Source organism: Pleurodeles waltl, chromosome 3_1, assembly GCF_031143425.1.
Source record: "Pleurodeles waltl isolate 20211129_DDA chromosome 3_1, aPleWal1.hap1.20221129, whole genome shotgun sequence".
Classification (NCBI taxonomy): Eukaryota; Metazoa; Chordata; class Amphibia; order Caudata; family Salamandridae; genus Pleurodeles; species Pleurodeles waltl.
The window spans coordinates 1,094,420,810-1,094,427,124 of NC_090440.1; positions in this window are offsets into that span (position 1 = coordinate 1,094,420,810).

Consider the following 6,315-nt stretch of genomic DNA (forward strand, 5'->3'; position numbering starts at 1 on the left):
ACCTTGCAGCATACCAGCACATAGCACAACCATCTGATTGGTGGGGGCATGCATGCCCTACATCACATCTGCACAGGGATCTTTGAATGAAGATCAATATAGCGACCTGTTTTCATTACATCCTGTAGAATTTCAGGGCCAGCACTATCTGAAGATTATTTGGGAATTTGCATGGCGTTTTACACTGTTGTATGGACATCCCTCTATTCTAACACACATTTCCCAATCTCTGAGGCTGACAGGGGATAGAAATGTTGTTACATAGGACGTAAAGTATGTGGCATCACAACTCACGTGTGGGCAAATCAACATCAATTTCAAGTGTGTCATGTTAACCACTGTTCTGCTCAACATAGGGGCTTTGTCACGTGGTTCTCAGTCCTGGGAATTCATGATTAACTGTGATGTTCCTGTGGCACACACAGTAGGAACATGTTTTGAGAACCCACACTGCCAGCCTGCATAGATGCATTGGACCCTGTACCTCTTGCACATGTTCTTACTGTCAGCATTGTCTTGTGAATCATACAACATGGCCAGCAATTACTAGCCCCTACCTGCACACTGTGCCACAGGAGCATCATTTCATAGACAGTCCAGTGGCACAGTGTGGCAGCCCATATTTACAAAGCCATGCCTAAGCTGCTAGCTTGACTTTTCATTGACTTGTAAACATGGGCCCCTTTCCCGCATGAAACTGCGTGAAAGGGGCGTTCTATGGGTGTTGCTGAGTGAGTTCCCACGAAACACCCTTGGAATTATATAGAATCTGACACATCCCCAGATTTAGCAAGTGTGGGAATTCATCATATTCCCATGCAACCTCTGAGGTGGTGTAGAAGTGATGCAACAGAGAGAAATCTCTTAATTTTTCCCCTTTTTTCCCCTTCTATGAGAAAGATGCCTCTTGCAATAGTTTATCTGCAGGAAGGTGTCAATTTTTGCACAAAAAACATTATCTCTGCAACCCAGGCATTCTTGCACCATGGTGTAAGAGTGGTTGTGTTGGCACTAGGCACCAATTTGTGCACTAGCACAGGGTGAGAGGACAGAAATGTCCCACATCTTGTAGATATGCAGCATTTCTGCCCTTTCTCGCTAGTTCAGGCCAACACAGCAAGATCCGTGCGGCGCTGGACTGCACCACAATGCTTGTAAGTAGGCCCCCATGTATGTTGGCTACTTAGAAACATCAGACATGGATTGCACCGTGAGAGACAACAGACCATCCGTGCATATGAAATGCTGTACGCAGGTATCCAGGAGCTTATTTACAAGCCCCTTGTGCCTCTCTTGTGTCACTTTTTCCCATAGAAAAAGTGATTCACCTGCAGCACAAGGGGCTTGTAAATAACCCCGTGCCCTGCCATGTTTACTTATGAGTCAACTACCACATATGTTCACAGATCCTGACACTGTAGTCATTTCTTATTGCCAGTTGCAGCACATTGGTGGCTTCTCAGCGATGGCAATCGGAACCTTTTTGTGACAAGACAGATGCAAATGCACATCCAGGGGTGAACCTCGTCCTTACTGTCCATAAACATGTGTTAGAAATTGAGTCTTTGGTTGGCAGTCAGGTTACCCCTTGTCCAAGCAAGGACCCTCACTCTAGTCAGGGCAAGTCACACACAATCCAAATGATCCTGTGCCCAGCTTCTGGTAGCTTGGCACTGAGCAGTCAGGCTTAATTTAGAAGGCAATGTGTAAAGTATTTGTGTAAGAAATCATACAATACCACAATATAGCACCACAAAAATATACCACACAGTGTTTAGAAAAGTATATAATATTTATCTGGATAAATGCAGGTAAAAACGATTAAAGATGCAATAAGTAAACGTAGAGATATCACTGAAAAGTGATATTATGGGGGTCATTCTGACCGCGGCGGTACAGCCGCGGTCAGAAACGGGAAACCGGCGGTGTCCCGCCGGTTTCCCGCTGCCCTAGGGAATCCTCCATGGCGAGGCTGCAGGCAGCGCCGCCATGGGGATTCCGACCCCCTTACCGCCAGCCTGGTTCTGGCGGTTTTGACTGCCAGAACCTGGCTGGCGGTAACGGGTGTCGTGGGGCCCCCTAACAGGGCCCCACCAAGATTTTCAGTGTCTGCCAAGCAGACACTGAAAATCGCGACGGGTGCAACTGCACCCGTCGCACCCCTTCCACTCCGCCGGCTCCATTCGGAGCCGGCATCCTCATGGAAGGGGGTTTCCCGCTGGGCTGGCGGGCGGCCTTCTGGCGGTCGCCCGCCAGCCCAGCCGGAAACTCAGAATTACCGCGGCGGTCTTTTGACCGCGCAGCGGTATTCTGACGGCGGGACTTTGGCGGGCGGCCTCCGCCGCCCGCCAAAGTCAGAATGACCCCCTAAGTGTCTTAAGTTTTTTAAAAGCAAACAAAGTCTCTTTCAAGCACAAAGTACCTGGTTTGCGTGAAAAATCTCTGCAAAGGGCCGCAGGGGAGGAGATGGGTGGAAACAAAAGGGTGTGCGTTGATTTCTCAGGCCACACGCGGCGATGCATCGTTTAGTTTTCACACAGGGACGGCTGTGCGTCGATTTCCGGCGCTTGGTCATGGATCCTCTTTGGGTTGCGGAGTTTTCAGATGCCCTGGGGACGATGCGTGGATTTCCAGCTCTGCTAGGACGAAGTCACAGGAGCTGCATCAATCCGGTAGGTATTACCATAGGTAAGTCCCTTGTAACTGGTACCCCTGCCCTTAGCAGCACCTGAACGTTTTCATGGAGATAGTAACAAATTCCATGTTTTTATCAATCAATGTCAATTACACTTCATTTGTAAGCCACAACAGTTCCCTACTGATGATACGAAAGTGGCATTCGTCTTGTCTTATTTGGGTGGCACAGCAGCCAATTGGTCAATTCCTTTCGTGGATAGAGATGATCCCATCCTCCATAATTGGAATCAATTTAAACGTACCATGACCAGCCTTTTTGCAAAACACACTTTCATGCAGGCAAGTGATAATGAGCTTTTAAATCTTAAACAAGGTAACAAGGACTTATTGACCTATCTCACTAGTTTTAATCGTTTGCTCACCGAGACACAGTGGCCAGAAGAAAAGCGTGTCTCCCTTTTTTATAAAGGTTTGAGAGACGAGTTAAAAGACGCGCTGGCTCATATCGTTGATTTGCCAAAAGACTATTCAGACTTTGTAGATTTAGTTGTGAAATTAGAACATAGACTAGGAGAAAGAAAGGGAGATAAATACAAACTGGAATCACGGTTAACTTTTATTAGACACGAGAAGAAAGACACAGATAATAAACTCCCTGAACCAGAGCCTATGCAAATAGGGACACTCAGAGGTCCACTCACATCAGAGGAAAAAGAAATAAGGAGAAAATTTCAATTATGTTTATATTGTGGCAGGGCAGGTCACTTTGCCAGAGAATGTCCAGTAAAGCCTAAAACTCCACGAAAGGGTGCTGTTTCCTCCACCTCCTCAACTGAATCGGGAAACGATTAAGCTCGACAAGGGGAGAGGTTACTTGTTCGAGAAAACATCTTAATCAAACCTCTAATGCTGCAGCCTTCAGGGTACCGCACATACCTAGACATTTCATAATTCAGGTCGTTTTAATTGTTACTACCCAAGTGAAGCATTCTCTCCCTGTCCTACTGGACTCAGGCGCGACAGGAAATTTTGTGGATAATAAGTTAGCTGAAATCTTAGGACTTCCTATGTGCCTAAAGCCTTGTCCAGAAGCAGTATGTGCAGTGGATGGGTCAGAATTGACCTCTGTATTAATCACAAAACAAACAAGTCCACTTGTTATGGTCTGTCAGAACGGGCACACAGAGGTGATTAGCTTTGATCTGATAGATACTCCTAATTTTGGTTTGATTCTCGGGGTACCCTGGTTAACAACTCATAACCCAAAAATTGATTGGGTGAATAGAACTGTTACTTTGGATTCCTCTTTCTGTAGAACCAATTGCTATCAAGAAGCAGGTACAGAACGGAGCACAGTATTACACTGTGCTAGTGTTACACAAGATGAACCAAGTCTCCCTCCTGAATATTCTGACTTTAAAGACGTCTTTGATCCAGTAAAGGCTAGTGTGCTGCCCCCACATCGGTCTTATGACTGCCGTATAGATCTTATCCCAGGGGCCCCTTTACCTAATAACAGAGTATATGCTTTGACTGACGAAGAAACCAAATACTTAAGAACCTACCTAGATGACCTACTACAGTCTGGGTTCATCCGTCATTCCACATCTCCGGTGTCATCTTCACTCTTTTTTATCCCGAAGCCGGATAAATCCCTGCGCGCGTGTATCGATTATAGAGGACTAAATAAGGCTACAATAAAGAATAAATATCCTCTTCCTCTAATACCTGTGTTGTTGGATCAATTAAGACATTCTACTGTATACACTAAACTAGATCTGCGGGGAGCTTACCACCTGGTCCGAGTAAAAGAGGGGGATGAGTGGAAGACAGCTTTCAAGACAAAGTTTGGTTTATTTGAGTACACAGTAATGCCCTTTGGGTTATGTAATGCCCCTGCGGCCTTTCAGTTCTTTATAAATGAGGTCCTACACGAATTCCTGGACGTTTGTGTCATAGTATACATAGACGACATCCTCATTTACTCTAAGAACTCAGAAGAACATACCCAACCTGTTCGTGCAGTATTATCAAAGTTAAATGAAAATCATCTTTTTGCTAAGTTAGAAAAGTGTACTTTTAATGTCAACAAGGTGGACTTTTTAGGATACTGCCTGTCACCTCAAGGAATAACTATGGATGTAAAGAAAATCAGTGCTATTGCTGATTGGCCAGAACCATCCTCAGTAAAAGATATTCAGAAATTTCTGGGTTTCGCCAATTTTTATAGGAGGTTTATTGAACATTTTGCAGACATTGTGGCCCCAATAACTACCTTGTTGCGGAAAGGGCAACGATTTCTTTGGACTGATGAGGCGGCACACGCCTTTCAACTCCTAAAACAAAAGTTCACTTCAGCCCCAATTCTGAAACATCCTGATCCTGACTTGCCCTTTTTTGTTGAAGCGGATGCTTCACAAGTAGCTTTAGGAGGAGTTCTCTCTCAACGAGATGCAGTAGATGGCCAGTTACATCCTATAGCCTTCTATTCCAAAAAGTTATTGCCAGCTGAACAAAATTACACTGTGGCTGAAAGGGAACTACTAGCTATCAAAGTAGCCTTTTCAGAATGGAGGCACCATTTAATGGGAGCCAAGTACCCAGTTACAATCTTTTCTGACCATAAGAACCTACAGTTTTTTGGATCACTTAAAGCACTAACACCACGTCAGATGCGCTGGTTAATTTTTTTTAGCACATTTGACTTTGTTATAACCTATAGACCAGGTGCACAACAAATTCAATCTGATGTGTTATCTAGATACGGACATACCTCAGACATGAAACAAGATAAAATAGGAGAACCCATTATTCCTCCCCAAAAGTTGTTGGCACCAGTACAACAGAAGGATTTAATCACAGATCTATATAATGCACACATGCAAATAGCACCTCAGGATTGGTTAAAGGATTCCCATAACACAATACAACGAGGTTTATTGTATCACGACAACACGCTGTTAGTGCCCACCTCTGAATTACAAACACAGGTGATAATTTGGCATCACGCCTCACCCTTGGCAGGTCATCCTGGTTGGGTAAAAACCCTGGAAAATGTGCAAAAACACTTTTGGTGGGACACTATAAGAAAGGACATTAAGCAATTTGTCACTACCTGTCCAATTTGTGCAAGACATAAATCTTCTCATAAGGCTCCTGACGGCTTGTTAATACCAATGCCAACACCCAAACAACCTTGGCACACTGTGAGCGTAGACTTTATTGTAGGTTTACCACCTGTAAAATCCTTCACAACAGTGTTGGTTATAGTGGATTTTTTATCTAAAATGGCACATTTTGTACCATTACGGAAATTACCCACGGCGGCAGAATTTGCCGATATTTTTATAAGGGAAATTGTGCATTTACATGGTTTGCCAAGCAAAGTGGTTTCAGACCGAGGGAGCCAGTTCAACTCCAGATTTTGGAAAAAATTATGTGAAAAACTGAAAATAGATGTGGCCTTATCCACTGCTTTCCACCCAGAGACAGATGGACAGACTGAACGACTGAACCAAACCTTACTTCAAACGCTAAGTTGTTTATTGGCTGATTATTCTAGTGAATGGTTGGAAGCTCTCCCTGTAGCAGAGTTTGTTTATAATAATACTGAGCATTCAGCTCTACTTTGCTCACCATTCTATTTCTTGCAGGGGTATCATCCAAGAACTATACCCA